General features: G+C 43.9%; 1 protein-coding gene across 2 annotated transcripts in view; it reads right to left on the bottom strand.

The window, feature by feature from the left end:
* GATA4 (GATA binding protein 4) overlaps positions 1 to 15,721 on the bottom strand; it is an 83,084-nt gene extending 67,363 nt beyond the window's left edge. Inside the window, exon 1 of one of the 2 annotated variants that reach the window (XM_059177367.1) lies at positions 15,579 to 15,721. The gene's annotated coding sequence lies outside the window, so the exon portion shown is untranslated. The remainder of the gene's footprint in view (positions 1 to 15,578) is intronic. The other variant, XM_059177373.1, reaches the window with a different exon arrangement.
* Between the last annotated feature and the right edge of the window lie 7,798 nt (positions 15,722 to 23,519).

Genomic DNA, 23,519 nt, shown 5'->3' with positions numbered 1-23,519 from the left:
AGACACTCATACAGTGATAGATAAGAAGATACAGAGATAAATAAAAGTAAGTACATCTACACGTAAATGGTAATGTTCCCACATGGCACCCCCCCCCATGTTTTGTACACTTATTTTCTAATTGAGCAAGTATTCTTTTACAATAGCAAAGACGTTTCCCTGGCTGTCCTTGTGATACGACCGAGCTTCGTTCATTCTCAGGCCAACGGCTTCATTTCTCCCAGTTCCTCCTTATTCCATCTTGCTCTGCCTCCTTTTCTTCCCACTGCCCTTTCAGAAGAGAAGAAAGGTTGCCAGGCTCTTGGGTGGGCGCCTGACAGGCTGCAGAACAGGGGCAGGTTGCCCTAGCCCCTTGGCTTTCTAGTGAAAGCGTCCAAGGCCACCTTCTCTGTCTGGAAGGTGAGGATCATGGACAGGCTACCTGCAAAGCACCTTCAGCTAATGGGAATTAAAGAAGTCAGTCAACACTGGAGACAACTTAACCTGAAGTACTAAAGGGCACAAGTTGTTGTCTTCCCCACCTTGAGGCAGGACTAGGCTGACAGGTGAATGGCCCGAATTCCAGATTAGATGTGACCTAAGAACTGGAAAACTGGTAGTCTTTTCTCTGCGGGAGAGTAGAGAGAGCAGAGGTTGATGTGGCCCAAGAAACTCACTGGAGTATGCCCCTTAGGCCAGGGTCAAGCAAAGTCGAGGCAGCAGGTAGTGGAAGCTCATTGCTCTGGGAGTCCTGAGGTTTGAGTTCAAATAGGGCAACTGCCACCTAGTGAGCAGCCAGACTGCAGGCAAATCACATAACTTGTCCAAGCTTTAATTTCCTGTCTGTAAGATGAAGAGACTGAACCCCTTCCTACATCAACATTTGTAACATAAAAGGCTTCTGGAGTAGAGATCACCAAAACATTCCCTTCTGTGCCCCCCAAAGATTTGATACCAGGAGACTCATTCCTGATCCTGCACAGGAGAAGGGTGAGTATGCCAGGCCTCTAAGGCTAAACCTAATCTTAGCCACAGATAATGAGCATGTTGAGCAAGGAACCCAAAATATGAGACCCGTCTGAGTGTGTATGATAAAAGGCTTGGACTGCAGAGGAAAACTTCAATCCATTTACTAGGCAGACATTTATTGAGTAACAGCTAACACTGTGCTGTTACTATATGCCAGGCATGGTGCCAAGTCTGTTGCATGGATTGATTAGCTCTTTTATCCACACCATCACTCCATTTCCCCCATTTTATAGATGAAGAAACTGAGGCACAAAGCTATTAACTCATCCAGCTTGATAGATAACAGAGCCAAGATTCAAAGGCAAGTAATTTGCTTTCAGAATTCAAACACCGTCAATATGAACAAGGCACTGGTACTGTGAGGGACACAGAAGGCAAAAAGCAAGGGCTTCCTCCTTATATATCCTTCTTAAAATTTTTTTCTATGGGGCGCCTGGGTGGTTCAGTGGGTTGAGCCTCTGCCTTCGGCTCAGGTCATGATCTCAGGGTCCTGGGATGGAGCCCCGCATCAGGCTCTCTGCTCGGTGGGGAGCCTGCTTCCCACCCCCCACCTGCCTCTCTGTCTACTTGTATTCTCTGTCAAATAAATAAATAAATAAAATCTTAAAAAAAAATTTTTTTTTTCCTAAATAGTTTAAACGTCTATTCCCAGAATCAATCCCTTTCTTCCCTCTGGTTTCACAACCTTTTACATACTGCATTTCAGTTTACTATCTCCACATGTTGGCCTGCCTCCACATCCCCCCTTCCTCAAATTTCACTCTTCTTGAGGACAGAAAGCTTATATTTGATATCTTTGTATTTTCCATAGTTCCTAACAGGTAGCTGATGTTTTAAGAGGTCTGTTGAGTTAAACTGGGAAAACTGTTGTTCCATAGTGTAAAATCCCTCTCCTTTATGACTGAAGAAGAGCAACTCAGTGAAAACATTAAAAAAGCTCATGTGCAGGAGATGCCCAGTGTACCTGTTGGTAGGGTGACTATGGCTCCACGTGTATACCCTTGGTTCACTTATTGGTCACAGGACAGCCTCTCTCTGACACTAACATTGAGGTGGTGTGCTGGAGTTGCAGGCGACCTCAGGGATTCTGGTCTAAACCACTCATTCAATATATGAGGCAGTAAGAACTCAGAAAGGGCTACAGACTTATCCAAAGTCACACAGCTATTTCACGGCAGGGCTGGAAACAGGAGTTCTGAAACCCAGGTCATGTGCCCTGTTCTTCCATTTCAACATGCTGCTGCAGGAATTGCTGTCTGCCCTTTCTATAAATCTGAACCCCAAGGCCACACTTTCCTCATCCTGATACAATCACCTGGGTGAGAAGATTAGCGATAAGGCAGCCCTGAGCTCTGGGGTAGCACTGCTGGGCTTGCCCTTTGCTGGAAAGGGGAGTGAGTCTGGCCTAGCTGCAGTGGGGAGAGAAGGGGGTATGAGGATGTGGTCCAGGGTCTCAAGGAATCATAGACATTCAAACTCCAGTCATTCCAAGCCTCTTTTTGACTGAGGATAAATCAAGACAAAAGGGGCTCTCAATACATATTACATTTCCAAATTGAGTATCTTCCAAATACCCTGTGGACTTACAAATATTCCAGGCTTCACAATAAAGAAAATAAGACAGCAATGTTGGAGGCCATGCAATGGGCAGGGTTTTGGACTTGATCCAACGATCAAGTTTTGAGTCTCATCATTTCACAGAGTGATCCTGTGTTCCACTTTATGCCAGCTATCCTGAGCAGTTATTAGTAGCATACATAATCAGTTTGTCACTTGAACTCTCTGAGCCTCAGTTCCCCATCTACAAAGTAAAAGGTTTTGAGTAAATATCTTTTGTTTTCTTTTCATTGGAAAATGCTTCAATTGTATGAATGTGGAGCTCAAAAGAACCCTCCTAGCTTCTTTTGTCTGGGCAGCTGAGAGCAAAGTCACCTATGGATTGGTGATTGCTGTTATTGACATTGAACTTTGGGCTTCAGGTTCACCATTGACAACCTGGGATTGACTAAAAATAATAAAATAAACCAGCTCTTCTGAATAATTTGTGAGAATTCATTAGAGCTCACTTTCTGAAGGAACAAATCATGTTAATTTCATTCATTTTTGGCATATGTTACAAATATTATAATTGCTCTCGGCCCCCTGTGAGTCCTTCTTCCATTGCCCTACCAGTTTGTTTGTATTTAATATCCAGCTAAAGGGAAGAGACAGGATTTTCTGATTTGGTTCTTAATTGGGGTAGTCAATTCACTGTCTCATATTTTGTTTTTTGTTTTTTGTTTTTTTTTTTCCCTGCCCATGTGGTTTCACAACCCTGTTTTCATGATAAAGAAATGGTGTTGGGGACCAGATTGTGGCAAGGCCACCTCAGTGTGCTCCTTGTTATGGCTACCCCAGCAGTCAGCAGTCTCCCCTTTCCTCCTTTTCCCATATAAACATTCCCCTTACACCCACTGACTCTTCCCTTCGAAATTCAAGTGTGTGTGTGCTTTATTTTGTCACTTCATTAAGCTTAAGAAGTCCTTGATGCCTGGAAGAGTATATAGTAATTCTCCAGATCTCCCACAATGCCCTGCACATAGTAGGTACTCAGTACATGCGTAAAAGAAGGAATTAATGCTTGAGGAAATCTAGAGTCCGAATCTGGAGTTCTGTATAAGAAATTGCCTATTTGTGAAATGCAAAAATTTGCCTCAATTTCTTTCTTTTTTTTTTCACATTTCAGGCAGAGCCACATTGTAAACATAGGACTTTGTAAACCACTTTATTTTTTACTGTTTTGATCTCACGTGTGTGGGGGCTCTTAAAATGCTATTTGCTTCACTTTATACCTTGCACCTTGGAGAGGCTGGATGATAAATGAGAGATGAATAATTCCTTATTGCTACTTATCTGCTAAATCTATAAACTAGTGTCAGCATTTACTCAGTTGGGTTTAAAGCTATGTCTGGTATACTTATTAACCTGCTTAAAATAAGCCATAAAAATGGGCTTGGTAGGCAGTTTTTTAAACTAATTTTTAAAAATTACATTGGTCACTTTCCACTAACTCATGGGATGACCTTTGGCAAATCACTTAACCTCCTTGGGGCTCACCTGCAGAATGAAGGCGGGGGAGGGGGTGCGGCAGCAAGGGGGGCAATGTGCTAGATCAGCTTTAAGAGACGTGCAGCTCTCTTATTCCTTTATTCCATGATTTTCAAATGAGGAAATTAAGGGATCCTGGGAACACCTATTAGAGCAATTACAAATCAGTTTATATGGACTATCCCATGAATCCTTGGCATATCCCTGGTGGGTGTGGGAGGCAGCGCTTGGTAGTTAGAGCAGGGCATTTTCAGTTGCATTCTGTTACTTATTAGTGCTGTGACCTTTGGCAATGCAACACTTCTGAGTCTCAGTGACCTCATCTATAAAACGGACACAATACTTCAATAACACATGGATTACTCCAGAGAGCAATCAACTGTGAAGATAAGTGTGACCTGTGTGTGAAAGCACTTTGATAGATGTTATTCACTCTCCCCAAATTTACATATGAGAGAACCATTTGAGGTACCGTTTGGTCTGTAGCAGGGTCAAGGGAAAAATTGTTTGACTTCTTTTATTCTACTTTGATTACATATTGAAATTATTTAAAAATTATATGGAGATTATGTAATCTTTATATAAAAAATATAGAAAGGTTGAGTCTTTAAGAAAAACTGGTGTCTGATGGGAAATTTCTGGGATAGTCATAGTGGTAAGAAAATCAGTCAATATCTTACTGGCCTAGAGACTTAGGAACTCCCAGCTAGTAGAAAATAAAGCATTTTCCAAAGGTTTTGAAAATATGTGCCCTTCCCAGCTCTGGTTCTCCTCACATCTCCTACCCTTTGGTCTGGGATGCACCCTGGCCATGTCAAGAGTACATAAGTTCTACCCAAGGATTTGGGTTTGATTTCCTTCAGAGACAAGTGTGGAGAAGACAGTAACTGTGGAAGATTTTTGTCATAGTGAATTCAGTGAGCAAAAGTGCCTGGAACATCCCTCCTCTGAGAATTATTCTTCAAGACAGAACTACCACCATGTCTGTAATGTGCAGGGGCTAGCAAATGTGACATGAAGATAAATATGGTGACTGACTGGGTTCTGCTGCCTTGTAGAGGAGAAGGGAAGAGATGAATAGTCTGTGAAAGTGTAATTCTACAAAAACTAATTTTGGTGGTTCCACCAAAATTCTATTCATATTCCCTTACCACCAACCAGCCAACTAAACCTACACACAAAGGCTGACATCGGTGTTAAAAAAAAAAAAAGTGTGGAGAAAGAGAATAGGAGTGGTATTTCAAGTCTATATTTCCTGCTGTACTCAGACTACAATTTTTAGTTGCTAAATGTTTATTGGCTGACTAACAACAATGAAACAGACCTCTAGTTTGATGTTACGTTTATCTTCTGTTGACCAAATGTGTTACATTCAATTAAAAATCTCAGTAAAAGATCTTTTGAAGTTTTTTATAATTATTATTTTTAAGGAAACTCTATATACCCAGCATGGGGCTCAAACTTACTACCCCAAGATCTAGAGTTCCGTGCTCCATCCACTGAGCCTCCCAGACATCTAGAAGGTTCCATAAGTTTATGGTTCCTTAAATTTAAATTTATTTTGTTACCATTCTTCCTCCAACTCCATTTCACATTCTGCTTATAAAGCGGGAGGAAAGCAGCCTTCATCTTTATAAACTGCTCCTTTATAAACTACTCCTTTACCTACAAATTAAAACTATTTCAGTTCAATAGAGGCACCTGACATTCATTAAAACTTGTCTTGTAACTCATTTGGTCTTCAGTCTCATTCTTAGCGGCTAACTTTGCTTCCACAAAGGTCTTCTTTTTGAATACCCTCTCCAGCTTTTGGGCCACCCCTAAAGGTCGGACTTCCCTTCCCTGTTCAAACTCTCCTCCCTTTCTTCCAGAATAATCAGCTTTTATTTGCAGCTGGACCAGCACCTGGCCTTACATTCCTGCACATCCTTCTGCCAGCAAAGGGAGTTTTGAGAAGACAAAAAGTTACAAGAACTTAGACTATGTTTTCAATTTTAGAAACACTCAAGGTTACAAGTGAAATTCTGAGACAATCTGGATGGCTGTGAAAACATTTTCTAAAGGGGGGAGGGGAGATCTCTTTGTGGAAAAATCACTCCTACTAATTGTAAATGTCTTCAGCCAGGAATCAAGTGTGGAGAACTATTCTTGGAGTTTGAGTCCATTGAGTTTTAGGAAAGTGAACCCTGAATTTTCTAAAATAGATAAACTTATGTTGTAAGCACAATAGTCATGAAATCTTAGGAAGAGACATATGTTGAATCTGATCAATCCTCCCCACCCCTCTCAAAACATTTCTTTCTCTAATTTCAAAGAAACAGGAACTCATTGTAGTTCATTTGGAAAATACAGGAAAGCATATTAAGAACAAGAAAAACTATCCCTCACCACTCACCCACTGACAATAGTGTTTTCCCTCCCCCCACCTCTCTCCACCAGTTTCACACTGCATAGTGTTTTTGCAATCTTCTTTTTATTTTTTTTATTTTTATTTTTTTAAAGATTCTATTTATTTATTTGACAGAGAGAGATCACAAGTAGATGGAGAGGCAGGCAGAGAGAGAGAGAGAGAGAGGGAAGCAGGCTCCCTTCTGTGCAGAGAGCCCGATGCGGGACTCGATCCTAGGACCCTGAGATCATGACCTGAGCCGAAGGCAGCGGCTTAATCCACTGAGCCACCCAGGTGCCCCTTTATTTTTTTTAAATATGTAACATTTCTATATCGTTAACTATTTTTTATAGATTTTGTTTACTTATTTATTTGAGAGAGAGAGATTGAGAGAGATTGTGCTCAGGTATACAGGGGGAGAGGCACAAGCAGACTGGGCGCTGAACATGGAGCCCACTGCCATGAAGGACTCAATCTCACAACCATGACATCATGACCTGAGCTGAAACTGAGAGCCCAAGGCTGGCTCAACCGACTGAGGCACCCAAGTGTCCCTTTATGTCATTAAGTATTTTAAGGAAACAGTGTGATGGCTAACTATGGGTTTTGCCTTATGTAAACAAGCTCTTACTGTTGAGAGTTCATGTTATTTTCTGCTTTTTGCTACAATAAATAGAAGTTTGAGGTATCCTTGTCAAACTGATATAAATTTTGGTAAGCAGAGCACCTTATAAGCCTCTGATTATTTCCTTGGGGTAAATTTCTATTGCTGGAAAAGTGGGTCAAAGAATATGAACACTTATTAGGTTTTGGATCCATATTGCAAACTTGCCTTCTAGAAATGTTGCTTCCAAAATTTCCAGTACCACCAGCAGCACTCAATTTTGTGTAAGATAACTTAAAAATATACTTATCAATTTGTCAGGCAAATTTCCATCCTTTACCAGACAAATTTAATTTCTGAAGGGCTTTGAGACTATGTGCAAGAAACAAAACTAACAAAACCACATGAAACCAAGGGGGATAGTGGTGCCTAGATGAATAAATCCCACTATGAAGATTATTTCCGGGACCAGGGAGAGGTTCTGCCTGTCCTGTGAAGTTTTTTTTTTTTTTTTTTTTTTTTTTTGTTTTAAGACTTTATTTATTTATTTGAGAGAGAGAGAGACTAAGAGAGCAAGAGCATGCCTGAGTGGAGGAAGGGCAGAGGGAGAGGGAGAAGCAGAATCTCAGCTGAGCAGGGGGTCTGATCAAGCGCTTGGTCCCAGGACAGACTGAGCTGAAGGCAGATGTTAAAGCACTGAGCCACCCACGTGCCCTGTACTGTAAAGTTTATGAGGAATTCATAAATGAAAAAGAAATGTTAAGAAATTTACCGAAGATAACACAGCCAGTAAGTAGTACAGATGGGATTCAAATCATATTATTGTAACACTGGAGTCCAAACTTTTACCTCTGACCCAGGGACAATTTGCACTTAGTGTTTCATCAGATCTAAAGTTTCCAGGACATTCTTTGTCATGATCGTATTGTCCAGAAATTGCCTTTTATAGCCTTTATGTTTTTAACCAGCAAATGAGAATAATCTCGGATTATCTACAAAGGGAAAGTTTATCTTTGAAGAAGGTGGCTCTCAACTTTGAAAAGCACATTCATACATCTTATTTCTTGCATATGCCAGAAATAGAGGAGAAATAACTCTCTTGATGTCACCCAGTTTGCAGGTGGTTGCATCAGGACCAGAAACAGACTCTGGTGATTCTTTGGCTACTGCCTATAGTGTTTTCCATGCTAACAGATATCCTCTATTGGACAAATGAGGATTAACTAAGGCCCATAGAGCCTTAAAGTTTCAAGGGGATGGTGTCCAGAACCTGGGATCTCCCTTCCCAAGAGACTTCTGAAGGGGAAGTGGCACAGCTGGGTTCTTGGGGTATTGTGGGTTGCAGCAGCTTGAGAGACTTAGCACTGTGAGCTTAGGTGTGGGCAGGCAGTGAAGGTCTTCTCTGGGGGTGGGGGGGGGGAAGACCTGCCAGTCCAGTGAGTCACTTTCAAGTGGAAAACCCAGGCAGGAGTGATTATTACTGAGCCAGTTGAGGGTAGAGACTGTTGCCGGCCTTCTGGGGAGGGGATTCCTGCATTGAATGGAAGGCTGAAGCAGATAACCTCTGGGGCCCTTCTAGCTCCCGACGTCTCTGATTTGTATGTGTTGGAGTAAAAGAAGTGAGCAGTCACGGGACTGGAATAGTTGATTTAGGGTCCCACCCCAGTCGCCAGTGGAGTTCTCATCTTGGGCAAATAATTTAACCTGTCAGTACAAGGCACAATGCCTGGCGCAGAGGAAAGCTCTGTAAATGTTTGCTGAATGAATGAACGAAAGAATGGTGGATGGATTTAAGTCTCTCAAGTCCCGAGGAATACTGGTGAATATTGGATTCTTCCAGTGCCCTTTGACTGGTGTGGAGTTTGAAAGAGACAATATAAAATATATTGAACTTCTTAAAAGGAAACGCGATCCCCTGAACCCAAAGGGATTCTAATTCATCTTTATACTGACAATGGGTAGAATTTTATTTACCAGTGTCAAGAAGCATATCATGCAGCGGTCAGTTTTGAGTCCACACAAAATTCTCTACTTCATTAATCCTTTCTGTCGCCAAATGGGGCAACTCAAAGCCTCCTAGAACAGGGTGGGGCAGCCAGACCGCATCCCTCCCTCTACCCCCGCCCCGATAAATGCCGAGGTCTAATGGATTGTTCAAGCCGCTGTCCAGATTAGATAGCGAGCCCCTTCGTTATCGTGGCTGGAGCAAACCCCAGCGGCCACTACGATGAGAGCTTTCTAAGGCAGCCCTGAGAAGCCTGGGGGGAATCCAGAGGCCAAAGGAGAGCAGAGAGCTGCTGACAAATCCTGGGGCCCCAAGGCTGTTTCCACATAGAGCCTCTTCTCAGAACTTGCCCAGGACCCTCGATCCTGTACCCACTCCCATAGCATTTAAGGAAGCAAATATCTGATGTGGTCAGTAGTTACTATCTGAATTCTAGGGAGTACTAAGACAGTAACTCCTGAATTCTGCTTGTCAACTTTCAAGAAGCTAGGAACACTTGGAAGACATCCCCCCCCCCACCCTTGATATCAGAGAGGCGCATTTGCACAGCGACTACTACATCAGGAGGGCTGTATCTCTCCTAAATTTTTTGTTGTTTTTAAATTACCCCAGAGGAAGCATAGCTGCCTTTCTGATCTCCCTTCCTAATTCTCTGTGCTCAAGTTTTTACCTGTTAATGACTGCTTCTTAAGGAAAAGTTTCTTTAGTTTTAAGTGTCTTAAAGAAACCTTAAGTTTTTTTCTTATGAGTTATTTTTTTTCTGTCTCCAGTTATTATCTAAAAGTAAAAAAAGATCTATTTATTAACACTTATAAAAAGAAAATTTCATGTATGCTCTAACAACAAATTCTACATAAAACAATGACAAATGCTCAAAATCATTATTTATCTACAAGGATATACTAATTGTTCTATCGTTACTAAGATAGAATTACTGTGATATAACAGAAAGCAAATAAAATCTTAGCTGGTGAACAAGGGAAAGTTATCTATTTATACCGTATCAATTTCCTGTTAAATCTTGCAGTTAGTGAAAAGCCATAATAAATGGTGTGGCAGGACAAATCTTCTGGCTCAGTATGTAATGTTTCTACATTAAAAGAAAAAACCCTGCATCGTGGGGTTTTTTTTTTTATTATTTTTTGTGAATCAGTGGCACCCCACCTAGTCATAGGAAAATGATTTTATAGTGTGCTGTTTATTTAGAGGTGGAAATTTAAGAAATCTCTTAAGGGCAAACACACAGCTACTGTTTAGTTCAATATCCAGAAATTAAAATAACTTGCCAACAGGACGGCTTCTCATTCACCCAACAAGACATCTATATCCAGTAAGTTCTACATGGAAGCAGCACATCCAAATTAATAAAAACGAATTTACCATGAGGAGTAATCATCTAGAATTAGGATGAGAAAAGAACAAACGAGACACTGGAAATTTTAAAGGTGGAACGTGTGTCCGGGATCATCCCGCAGTCGCTAAAATCAGCAGGGTCTGCAGCCAACAAGGACCGGGCGAAACTGAAAGGCACTCAGGTTAAAAGAAAGAAAGAAAGAAAAGAAAAGAAAAGAAAGAAAGAAAGAAAGAAAGAAAGAAAGAAAGAAAGAAAGAAAGAAAGAAAGAAAAAAAGGGCGGGCAAATTTTATAGATAAAGGACAAAGTAAAGGGGAAGGATTTTGATTAAGCTAGGAAAGGAAACGCAGGAATTGAATTAGAGGGAGAAGAACGAGAATCCTAGAGGGAGGCGGGGGTGGGTGAGGATGAACGAAGGAAAGGAGAAAACGAGGAAAGTTAAGACAATACTAAACGAATAAAGAAAATCCCTAAGACCCTTGCGTAGGCTGGATGAGAGAGAACAACACAACACAGTATCTTAAAAAAAAAAAAAGCCTCAGCCATTCCAAACTCCGCGCTGCCGAACACCGACCCCTGCGAACGCCTCACCCGGCGCCTGGACACCCGGCCCCCCGCGCGGGCATCTGCTCCAGGGATTGCGGCCCCTGCCCCTGCCCCTGCCCCTGGGCTTAGCGAACTGTGTGGTTTGGGAAGGGTCTGCGGACAGTCTTTTCTAAGACCGGGAGGACGGGTGCTGGAGAGCTGTCGAGTTTGCGGCCGAGAAATGATAAAAAAAAAAAAAGACAGTGTCCTTCCCCAGAACTCCAGCTTGCCCGGGCCTGGGAATGCAGTGGCTTCTGCACAAGCCCCAGATCCCGAAGCGTCGAGAATCGCTACTTCCGGCCTCCGCGCTGGCCAGGGACGAACTGAAAATATTAAGGCTCTTTGAACCGGGCTGAGGGAGAATCTCTGAACTCTGTGTCTGTAGCCACTAAGCCCTCTTGCTCGGGGTGCCATCCATGCCCCTTAGTAGTCCTCCGAGAAAGGACTGAACCAGTGCCTTGCGGACTGGAGTCGGATTCGCTGTGACCCTCGACTAGGGTGGGAAGGAGCTGTCTCTCTGCACAGGGATGTTGAAATGTAGAGCAGCCTAAGTCGTGGGGAGTGTGTGTGTGTGTGTGTGTGTGTGTGCGCTTGCGTGTGTGGGCGCGCGCGTGTGTAAGGAATTCCCGTTTAGATGAAACTCCTGTTGTAATTCTTGGCCTCTTCTGGAACCTTACGTGGGCGGTAGCGCCTGGAAAGACAGCAGAGGGACGCGGCTTCGCTCCCTCCTTGCTGCCCTGACCGAATGGGGGCAACAACGTTGGGGCGAGCGGGTCCAGGGTCGCGCCAGCCCCCGCACTTGGAAAGGCGCGTGCAGGCGGCGGGTGCATGCTCTGTCCCCCTTCTCCGCAGCTCCCGGGTCCCTCTCCGCGTTGAGCATCCCCCGGGCTCGGAGCTCCGCCAAAGGGCTCCCGCGGATAGGGCGATCCCGGACGCGTTTTGAGCAGTACCAGGGCCAGGCCCGAGGTCACAAGACTGATCGAGACCTGGACTCTGCAGTCTGCGGCCTGGGCTTTCTCAGCCATTAGCCCTGTTCGGGGACGTTGGATCCCGCTTGGATCCTGGGGCTGGAGACGAGACCCTGGAGACAGCTGGAGCGATCCCCGTCCGAGGTGACCTGACCTATGCGGCGCCATAATGGTTGAAGGCATTCAAACCAATGTAACCTCGGCCTCGCCAGGAATAGAAATGATAAGAGGAAGTTCCGCTGCTAAGTGGCAAAGAGCTCAAACGGTCTAGTTGTTTATTTGCAAAGATCCGCTGGTTCAAGAAGGTAGTGTCGCGCGCTCAGGGTTTCCTCTGAGCCTCCTGTTGTTCCAAGAGCCCTCTCCACCACCACCGCCTCTTTCTCCATCTGGTCACTCGGGCTTTGTACGGAAGGCTCAGCCGGAGGGACCAGAGGCTCAGGGAAGTTAAACGCACCCGACGGGACAGTAGCGTTCTTTGGGGCTTCCATCCCAGGCTGCATACTTCTCATTGGGGCTTGCTCTTGGCAAGGTCGTCTCTGATCAGGGGTCCTTGATTTGAGGCCCTTTGCGGGACACCCCAGCAATGTAACTTTGGGCAGAGTAACTTCTCCCGTCAAACGAGGTGTGGGAGAAACACCACCTCGATGTGAAATGAATTTGTAAACTTTGAAGCACCATCCAAAAGGGCTTAAAACTGATCACTGATTAATACGGCCATCGCCTTTCTTCTTTCTTTCTTTTTTTTTTTTTTTTTTTTTTTGGCTTTAGGGGCAATTCTCCGCCTCTTTGAGGGGTCCCTGAAGCTTTATTGAGTGTTCACTTTATTTGGGAGTGTCCATTACCCACTCCCCGCTCTTCTGTCCCTTAAAAAAGTTATTTTTCAATTCCTCTCCAAACTTTCGACGCGGTTAGGACTGGTCGTCCCAGACCCGGCCCATTAAGGCCTGCTCGGGACATTTTCAAGGTCGTTATTCCCTCTAGGCCGCGCCACGAGGATCCCACCCAGTCCGCTGGACCGGGTCCCTCTCCCCAGCTCCGGCTGCCTCCCGTACTGTGGCCCAGGGCTCCTGCCTTGCGCGCCCGATGCTGGCGCCCAGACTTGGAACTCAGCAGTCCGGGGTTGCTTTTCATTCCGCCGGCAGCCTTAAGAGGGCTGTTCCCTTTCCTACCCTCCGCCAGAGCCTGACGCCGCCGGGTTTATTGACCTTAGATCGGCTGCGGGGCTTATCAACCTCGGCCGAGAGTCCCGCGGCGCACGACCCACCACCCTCTACCCCCCAACCCCCAGAGGCACGGTGGGAGACCTTCTTAAGTTTTTCTAGAAACCTGTCCATGCCGCCCCATCCCGACTCCGTTCCCAGAACCCACAGAAAAATCGCCTGATTCTTGTGATCCTGAAGAGAACCGAGGCAGAGCTTTGAGGGCCACGGACATTTTCCCGTGTCGCCCTTTTATCTAGATAAGGCAGGTGAAAGTGCCTCCCTCCCTCCCAATTATTCGGATAATTGTCTCGAATCTCCACTTGGTGCTGTGTTTAGACAGTTGGAGATTGATCGTTTGAATTTCTTCAGTATCTGTCCTACCTCAGCCCTCAACACCCTCTTCTCTACTGTCCCCAGCCCTAAAACATCTCTGGGCTTAGACATACAGACTGTAAATTTACGTCTTATAAATCGCTTGGCAAATATAACTAGGCATTAGAAAGTCATTTGAAATGGATATTTTATTGGGCTTGAAAACTAGAACAAGGATAAAGAGCAATGTACTACCATTTCCTCAATACCAACCCCACAAAACTCTTACCTCCCCCCTGCATTGAACGGGCCAATGCAAAATCACTTTTACAGACAAATTCTTTAGAAGACAGAGGGAATGTCTATGTCACTAAAAATGACCTGCAATGTATTCTGTAAAAAATTCATAAACTGGGATTTAAAAATATCCATTTACTACAGGCCGATTTATCAAAATAAGACTAATAGAAACAAAACAATGATCACTACTACTAATAAACAAACCTAACCGATTTTGTGATGATAGAGTGTGAGATTCTAGCAGCCTTTCACAGTAAGGTTTTCCCTTATTTTCAGATCAGCACTTCCTTAATCTTGCACAGCTAAAGACCTTTCAATTTCCTTTAATTTTGGCGAATATGCAGAAGAGTGAGAATGTCTGCATGGGAAGAAAAGAGAAGTGGGGGGAGAGGGAGAGGGAACAGGAGCTATGTCGGGGGAAGATAAGTAAAGCAGATGAGTGTAAATTTTGAAACAGCTTTTTAATTCATCCTGCTGGAAGCAAGGCTTTGGGAGAGGGAAACATGAAGGAACAATTTTCCATTCTCTGCTAGTATTTGTAGTCAGTGCACAGACACCAAGAAGCTTTGCACTAAATCCTATCCAATTCCAAAATAGCATTTGCTTAGTCCTATAGAGTTAAAATATGCCATAGTCTTTGGGCAAGGGGAGGACTATCAGACAAGCAGTTGATTTTGAACTCTGCCAGAGCCTTAGCTGTCAGGTAATGCTTCACTGTGACTCCCAGTCTTCTCCTTCTCCACTGTGTCTTCTCAAAGCTGCTCCTCTTGTCTTTACCCTCATCTGTCCTTTTCTTTTGGACTCAGCCCTTTCCTCTGCCAGATAGAATTCAAAGCTCCTTTGCCCCAGCTCTGGATTTAGAGGAAGCAGAGGTAGTTTTGACTTGGGAGCAAAAGCATATGCAGCCAAGCTCTTCAAAGCATGACGTGGGCTTTGTACAATCATTGCGGTTCACTTGCAAAACCCACCACTCCTCCTCCTCCCCATTACATACCTGGCTCCAGGATAAATGAAAAATTAAACCCTACACCTATCCTGGCTGACCCTTGGCCTATAAAGAGGCAAAGCAAAGTGTCAACTTCTGAGGCCTATTCACGATCTAGCCAATGAAGCCAACAGGAAACACTGGTGAGACTTTCTGCCCTGAAAGCATACTGGACAGGTCTGACATGGGTCAGGAAGGTTTGCCTTAGTTTTCTCAGGGGTTCTCAAGACAGAGCATCAGCAGCACAGCCCCCTGGGTGAGGGGGAAGCCTAGTGATCTGGGTGTGTCCGGGGAAGCAAAGACAAGAACCCCCCGCCCCCAGCACCTGGTCAAATGCGTTTAATTGTGTGGTATGTATTTGTTTACTTTTTCTTAGGAGATGGACCATTCCCATCGATTTCTGGTTGTTGGAGTGGGAGGCTGAACCCGGAAATGGAGAAACTAAAATGCTACCAGGTTGTGAGAAAGAGAAAGAGAAAAAGTGGGAAAGGAAGCCTTGCCTTTGCCTCCGCGGCCAGGCCCGCCAATATTCTCCTCCTTTCTTCCTGTCCTCGAAAGTCTGAAGGCTTCTTGCTCATCCTCAGGCACGCACTGGTAGGTACTTTCTCTCCCCCTTTCCTCCACCTCCCCTTTCCCCACAGTCTCCGACTCGGCGCTCCCACCGACCATCTATTCCTTCCGCTTAGCGGCTCTGGGCCCTCCTGGTAGCCTCCTGGTAGCCTGCATCTCCCTCTCTCCCCCGATGGAGGGTCCCCCCAGGAAGGCCAGGAAAGGACTTACCCACAGTGGGAGAGGCTCCCCGCCGCCGAGTGCAAGGCAGACTCTCAGGAACGGTCTCCCTCCCTCAGTCTCAGGGATTCCAGGCTGCTCTCAGCCGGTGGGAGGGAGGCGTTGTGAGCTGCGTCTCCCAGCTCCCTCAGAGCTCCCAGCTTTCCCCTCGGAATTAGATAACAGGAAAAATAGATAAGAGAAGTGGTTCATTAATTCAGCAAGCATTTTTTTTGGGGGGGGGAGGGGTGGTTTGTATACAAGTGGAAGGAAACCCTGTTAGGGAACATGTTCCTAGTAGAACATTTTTTAAAAAGTCAATGTTCACAAGGTTCCAGAGATGCTTCCAGAAGGTCACTCAGAAGGACTGAGACGGGCAGGAAGCAAACTTAAGGAATCACCATTTGTGGGGAAAAGTGCTGGCTTCACAGCAGGAGGCTTCTTCACCCCAAGTCTCTCTCAAGAGGCTTCTCCTGCCTTCCTGAGGTATATGCTGACTGCTTCCCATGGCCAGCTTTGGTGCCACCGACCCCTGAGGGTCAAAATCACAGTAAAGGCAGTACTGTTCTTCCTAGTATGGCAATCCAAAATAACAGATTTTCAAAGCACTAGTTCCTGTAGAATTTCCAGAGCTCCTCACAACAGGAGCAGGTGGGCAGATCATGTAACAGTAAGAGAGAATTGAGACAATTGAACTCAGAGAGGTTAGAAATGGGACCGTGGCCCAGTCACCCGGCAAGGAAGGGGTATGTGATTCATTGATTCCTCACCTGGCCATAAAGAAATCACTACGTTTTTAGAGTTGGAAGAATCCTCAGAATTCCAGTCTCCTATCCAGAGCAGGAATCCCCAGTGAGGTGATTATCTGTACTCTGTTTGAATACTCCCGGTATGGGGAGCTCATCACTCTACATTGCATGGAGGTACAGCTCTATTGGCTGCCACACTTCCCAGTCCCCCAAATGATGCAAGATTGCAGGGCTGTGCCAGTCACACAAGAAGAAATGAGGTGGTGGCTGTGGCCTGATTGGAGACATCAGGCAACCAGGTGAGAATTCTACCCACTCAGGCCTTGCATGAGTTAGAGTGAGTTTCATCTGTGGAGTTGGTATCTCCCAAAGGCAGTTCTTTTTTTTTTTTTTTTTTAAGAATTCCTTTTTTTTTTTTTTTAAATTTTATTTATTTATTTGACAGAGAGAGATCACAAGTAGGCAGAGAGGCAGGCAGAGAGAGAGGGGGAAACAGACTTCCTGCTGAGCAGAGAACCTGATGCGGGGCTCCATCTCAGGACCCCCAGGACCCCCAGGACCCTGGGATCATGACCTGAGCCCAAGGCAGAGGCTTAACCCACTGAGCCACCCAGGCGTCCCCAAAGGCAATTCTTAATAAGAAGGAGAAACACAGCACCTTTATATTTTAGCCTATTTCCCACTTCCCAGACTCTCAGAATCTTTACAACAATCCTTTGCAAAGTGAGGAGAGAACGTGCAAGCAATGATTTTTTTTTCCACATGGAGACCAGGGAACCTGAAACAGAAAAGGGAAGTGAACTGCCAGAAGTTAAAAAGCACATGTACGGTGGAAAAGAAATAAGGGAGATGAACGCCTGGGAAAAAAAGGGAAAACATAAGGGGAAAATGAATATTTTTCTCTTCTAAGAATTTTCCGTTATGAATGTTTTCGTAAGTGATGAATAAGGTGTCTATTATTGTTATCTGTCTTTACACTCTTCCCCCGCCAAATAGCTTGTAGAAACTACGCCACAGGAAGATTTTAGTGTAAAACTCTCTGTGGTGTCAGATCATTAAAATTCCTAAAGAGTGAGCTGAAGAGTATAAGGCTGAGATGCGGAAGCTTGGGTCCACCTTCTTTCTCCTGGGGCAGGGTGTCTGTTCGAGAGGATTGCCTTGTTCCCACATGACTTCCCTTAATGGACTTTCAAAAAATCATCATGGTAAAATATACATAACATAGAATTTACCATCAGAACCATTTTTAAGTATGTATCCTCTTCCCAAGCTGAAACTCGGTCTTCATGGAACATTTAACTCCCCATTCCCCTTCCCCCAGCCCCTCCCATAACCCCCATTCTCCTGTGTGTCTCTATGAATTTGAGTATTCTATGTGGAAGATAAGTGAAATCATAAAGAATTTATCCTTTTATAAATGGCTTATTTCATTTAGTATAATGTCTTCAAGGTTCATCGTGTTGTAGCATGTGCCAGAATTTTCTTCCTTTTTTAAGACTGAAGAAAATTCCATCATATGAATAGATGGCTTTTGTTGACCCATTCATCCATGGATGGACATTTTGGCTGTTGTGAATAATGCCGCTCTGAGCATGGGTATGCAAATACCTGTTTTCAATTCTTATGGGCATATCATCAGAAGTGGAATTGCTGGACCATAAAACAGTCTATGTTTAATTTCTGGAGGAACTGCTATACTGTTTCCCACTCCTTATGGAGTTCTGATCTAAAATTTGGAGAGGAGCTATCCATCCTTTTAAGCAGCAAAGACCTGGAAGCAGCAGCTTCCACTTATCCTAGTTAGGGTTCTGTCCAGGGGCAGACTGCCCTGCTTGCTCAGAAGTTTGTCAAAGGGAAGGATTTTGCAGTACAGAAGGAGGTAGCGCATGAGATTCTCTTGTGAATTACACTGCAGCAGAGAGAACACTTACCTCTTTATTAAAAGATTAAGGGACGTGCCTTCTGACATCAAGGTGCAGTGACCACAGCATCTGGGCTTGAATTCCAGCTCTGAAATCTTTTTTGCCTCGATTTTCTACACGTGACCACAAGAACCCAGGAGCCTCCCAGCATAACCGCTGGGGCCAGCAAGGCCCAGGAAATGCAAGCTATAGACTGCACATTTTTGTGTGTGTTCAGAAATTTTAAAAATAAAAACAATCATGGGATAGTTCATGAAACTTCACATGTTTTAATTTCTCCCTCCATTTCTGATTTTTTTTCTGTGTGTGTGCGTGAGGTGGAGGAAAGCCCATTTTGGTCCCCTGTGGTTTCAAACTTTCCAAAGGTTTTTATGTATTTGGGGGAACCTGAAACTTCACCGTCCTGAGACTTGCTTTGGGGCTCTGTCCAGGCTACCACAGGCCTTTCCTGGAAGAGGTAGGAGTCCTTGGCCCCTCACTGACCAGAATGGTGAAGGGTGACGTGGTGAGACAGGACCAGGAAAGTCAGCTATGCTTTGGGCTCAGAATTAGCAAAGCCTCCTGCCAGCTACTACTCAGTGTGCACATCTGGAAAAAAAGCAGAGTATCAGACATGCTCATGTGCTTGTCCTATTCAGTCAGAAGGTAACCCCAGAGAAGAAGATGACAGAACTACTAATAAGAGCAGCCAGAACTCTCTAAAAATCACTCAAGACCTACACCAGGGAGAGAGCCTGAGACAGACTTTCCGAGGATCTCAGGAACACCTGTTTTTAGATCTGTTTTCCCTATTCTTCAAAACACACACACACACACACGCAAACACACACACAGAGTTTTCATTAGCTTTTTATTATCAGTGTTACATATTTATTGCTAAAATTGAAAGTACTATAGACAGTAGGGATGCCTGGGTGGCTCAGTCGGTTAAGCATCTGTCTTCGGCTCAGGTCCTGGAATGGAGCCCTGCATCAGAGTCCCTGCTCAGAGAGGAGTCTGCTTCTCCTTCTTTCTGCTGCTTGCCCTGCTTGTTCTCTCCCTCTTTCTGACAAATAAAGAAATAAAATCTTTAAAAAAATAAAAGTACTCTAGAAGGTGGAAAGCGATAGTCTTTCTTACCACCTGCCCCTCTTTTCTCACCAAATAACTCTTAAATTCTGACTTCCCTTCTGAAGACTGTTCTTTCTCTGGGGTATTTGACAGTGAACTTATGATGAAGAGACAATCTCCAGAAATTACATTTCTTCCTCTTGCATGAGTAAATTAATTAACATCTTTAAGCCTCTGTTTTCAAATCTATACAATGGGCATGATAGCGGTTCTTATCTTGTAGGGTTTCTATGAGGGTTTCAAAAAATATTTTCTTTTTTAAAAAAAAAGATTTTATTTATTTATATGACAGAGTCACAGTGAGAGAGGGAACACAAGCAGGGGGAGTGGGAGAAGGAGAAGCAGGCTTCTCTCTGAGCAAGGAGCCCAATGTGGGGCTCAATCCCATGACCCTGGAACCATGACCTGAGCCAAAGGCAGATGCTTAATGACTGAGCCACCCAGACGCCCCAGGGTTCCTATGAAGGTTAAATGAGATGGGAAGCATTTAGTGTGAAGCCTGGCATTAAATGAATGAATGAATGGATGGATGAATGAACAAACGAGTGAATGAATTGTTATTAATATTATATATATTATTAACTGTGGGCAGAAGAGGAGGCTTGCCTTTAGCCCAGTGACCCTGCTCTGGCCACATGTGCCAACCTGTGTCCAGGCAGGAAATCTGTGAACAGTTGCCTGGTAAGTGCTGACCAGTTGTCCAAGAAACCTTCCAGGCTCGAGAGCTAATGGCTGCTCTGTCCTTACCAGGCAGTTCCTCCTACTGTGATGACATTACTGTTGCTAAGTATCTCCTTGGGACCAGGAGGCCCTAGGGTGACTAGCTTTTGGTAAGGGTGGGTACCTTATTTGGGCCTGGGTCTTTAGAAGATCTCCTTGACTCTAGTAGCACCTGCAGTCCCCGTGGCCTGGGCAGAGGGGAGGACAATGGGAAAACAATGGTCTGCGGGGCCAGGTTCTGACTTAATTGCATTTCCACCCTGTTCTGACTTCTCTCTCTTCTCTAGCCTCTCCATTTCCAATTTTTAAAAAATTAAGATACAATTCACATCTCTTAAAATTCACTCTTATAAAATGTACCGTTCAGTGATTTTTAGTGTACCCACAGGCTGTGCAATCATCACCACTATCTAAATCCAGAACATTTCTATCACCCTACTGCAATTCAACTGGATTCACTAGATGTTTACTGAAACTTTCTTCAGTACAATCCCAGGCTCTCTAGTTAGAGCAGTCCTTGGGGTTTTGTTAGTCTCATTTCATTGCAGCTTGATCTTCTGTGTCTGTACCCCCCGTCTCCCTCCCTCTTGTCCTGCACTTTGACTTGACGAGCCAGGTCCCTATGAATGGCGACAGTTCCTTGGGTTCTCATCATGTACCAAGCATGAGGCTGAGCACTTCGTGTGCATTTTCTCTTACCCTTTTATCTAACTCCACGGAAGGGCCTTGAACTCGGGACTGCTAGCCTCAACCCTGATATTCTTCTTGCCGTGCCAACGGACTCTGAACCTCATTGGGCCCTCCCTCAAGGATGTTCGCCTCATGCTCTCTGCTAGGTAATACTTGTGTAGCAGTTTACAGTTTGGCAAGCACTCACCTCTGTTCTCTCATGTGACCCATTAACCTTGTATGTACAAGAGCCAAAATTCTTTCCCTCCTTGGAAACTAGATGCCCCCTCCCCGACTAGATCCATCAGATCTAGTTGTGTTTCAGGCGTTTCAGTTGTGTCCAAGACCAAGGCAACATTTTGTTATTCTCACGTAACCGACATCCTATTCAGATCAGTCTTTTCATAAAGCCGGGGTTCAATGTGTACATATTTGCAAGCTCCTCTCTTTATTATATAAATTGCATGTTTGGGTTTGCTTGTTTCTCCTTGTGGAACATAAAGTCTGCAGGGTTAGGGACTGTCTGAAAATTTCCTTTTTTAAGGGTGGAGAGGACGTTTATGGAAGACTAGTCCCAGTACTTGGCCTCTCTCTTCCCTTCCTCAAGTGGCAGAATCCTCTTTCCTATGGGACATCTATTTTTACTGGCTTAGTTGGAACGAGTGTCCCAAGTTGGCCAATTTGAAGATGCACTCAGAGTTTTCCTGAGAATTTCCAGCCAGGGTGAATGATGAAAAAGCCATCTGTCTCTTGGGCTTCCAGAGTTGGTGGAATGTGCATCTTCAAGGTCCACACATGGAAGAGGGTCTGCTAGGTAATGAGGACCTTGATGACTCATTTTGAACCCCTAGATGCAACTACACCTTTACTAAGCAGATTGGAATTTTTTTAGACACTTGAAATGGGATGAGTACCAACATAGGGCTGCACACACAGAATAATTTAGAATTTCATTAACTGACTAGCCTGTATGAATGAGGAGGTTGTGGAATTGAAGAAACAGAATTTCCTTTCTTTTCATTGTATGACAATTTCTATCAAATTCTAAGTGATCAAGCCTCATTTGACATTATATACTTTAAAAGGAAGATAGTGCCATCATTGTTCTCATCTTTGGCCATCCTTTGTAGTTTATTAAAAGAGATGTGTACAATTAAAATAGAGGAGGGGCACCTGGGGAGCTCAGTCAATTAAGCATCTGCCTTAGGCTCCGGTCATGATCTCAGGGTCCTGGGATCAAGTCCTACATTGAGGGGGGGGGAAGGTCCCTGCTCAGCAGGAGGTCTGCTTCTCCCTCTACCCTTCCCCCCTGCTCATGATCTTTTCTCTCACTTTCTGTCTCAAATAAATAAATAAAATCTTAAAAAAAAGAAAAGAAAATAGAGGAAAGGACTCATTATAACCCAAATGTTCTTCCTTTTATAGGCCTTAGGTCATAGGAAAGTCTCTTGGCTGCTAATACACCACGGAGTACATACAATAATGTTTAATATAATAAGTTTATATAATTAATAAGTTTAATATATAAACATTATATGTACATACATTAATTAACAATTAATTAATATAATAAATATATTAATGTTTGATTTAAAAGATTATATATATTCATGGAAAGATTGAAAGACAGTACAGAGATGTTCCTTATACTTTACAGTTTCCTTCAATGATTATGTCTCACATAGATAAGTACAATATCAAAACCATGAAACTGGACAGTTGTGTGTGTACTGTTCTGTGTCATTTTATCCTATGTATCCTATCACATAACCCTTGCTACAGTTAGGATAAGGAACTATAGCATCACCACAAAGACCCCCTGCCCCTTGTACTACTACTCCTTTCTACTCACACCCAACCCCCTCCCCAACTCCTGGCAACCACTAGCTTTTTCCATCTCTGTAATTCAGTTATTTTGAGAATGTTATATAAATAAAATCATACAGTATATGGCCTTCTGAGATTAGCTTTTTATTTTATTTTATTTTTTTAAAGATTTTATTTATTTATTTGACACAGAGAGAGAGATCACAAGCAGGAAGAGAAGCAGGCAGAGAGAGAGGGGAAAGCAGGCTCCCTGCCGAGCAGACAGCCTGATGCCCTATACAGGGCTTGATCCCAGGACCCTGAGATCATGACCTGAGCCGAAGGCAGAGGCTTAACCCACTGAGCCTCCCAGGTGCCCCTGAGATGGGCTTTTTAAAATCTTCATAATATCCTTGAGATCCATCCAAGTTGTTGGATATATCATTAGTTCATTTCTTTTCATTGTTGAGTAGAATCTCATAGTACGGATTCACCACTGTTTATTTGACCAGCTGAAAAAAAATTTGGCTGTTTTAACTTCTTGGCATTACAAATGGAGCTGCTAAAGTAATTGTGTAGATGTTTTTGTGTGAACATAAGTTTTCATTTCTCTGGGATGAATGTCCAGGAGGGTGATTGCTCCATCACATGGTAATTGTATGTTTAGTTTTGTAAGTAACTGCTAAACTGTCTTCCTGGGTGGCAGTACCATTTTATATTCCACCATCAATGTGTGAGTGATCCAGTTTTTTCACAGCCTTATCAGTATTTGGTATCACACTATTTTTGATTTTAGCTATTCTGATAAGTGTGTAGTGATATTTACCATGGTCTTAATTTGCACTTTCCTGATGGCTAGTGATGTTTCTCAAAAATCTTTCCATGTGCTTATTTACACTTGTATATTCTCCTCAGTGAAATGTCTCTTCATGTCTTTTGCCCATTTTCTAATTGGGTAGTTTCATTTTTTCCCTGTT

This window comes from Mustela lutreola, chromosome 1, assembly GCF_030435805.1.
Source record: "Mustela lutreola isolate mMusLut2 chromosome 1, mMusLut2.pri, whole genome shotgun sequence".
NCBI classification, from domain to species: domain Eukaryota; kingdom Metazoa; phylum Chordata; class Mammalia; order Carnivora; family Mustelidae; genus Mustela; species Mustela lutreola.
This window is presented reverse-complemented; position numbering and strand designations above follow the sequence as displayed.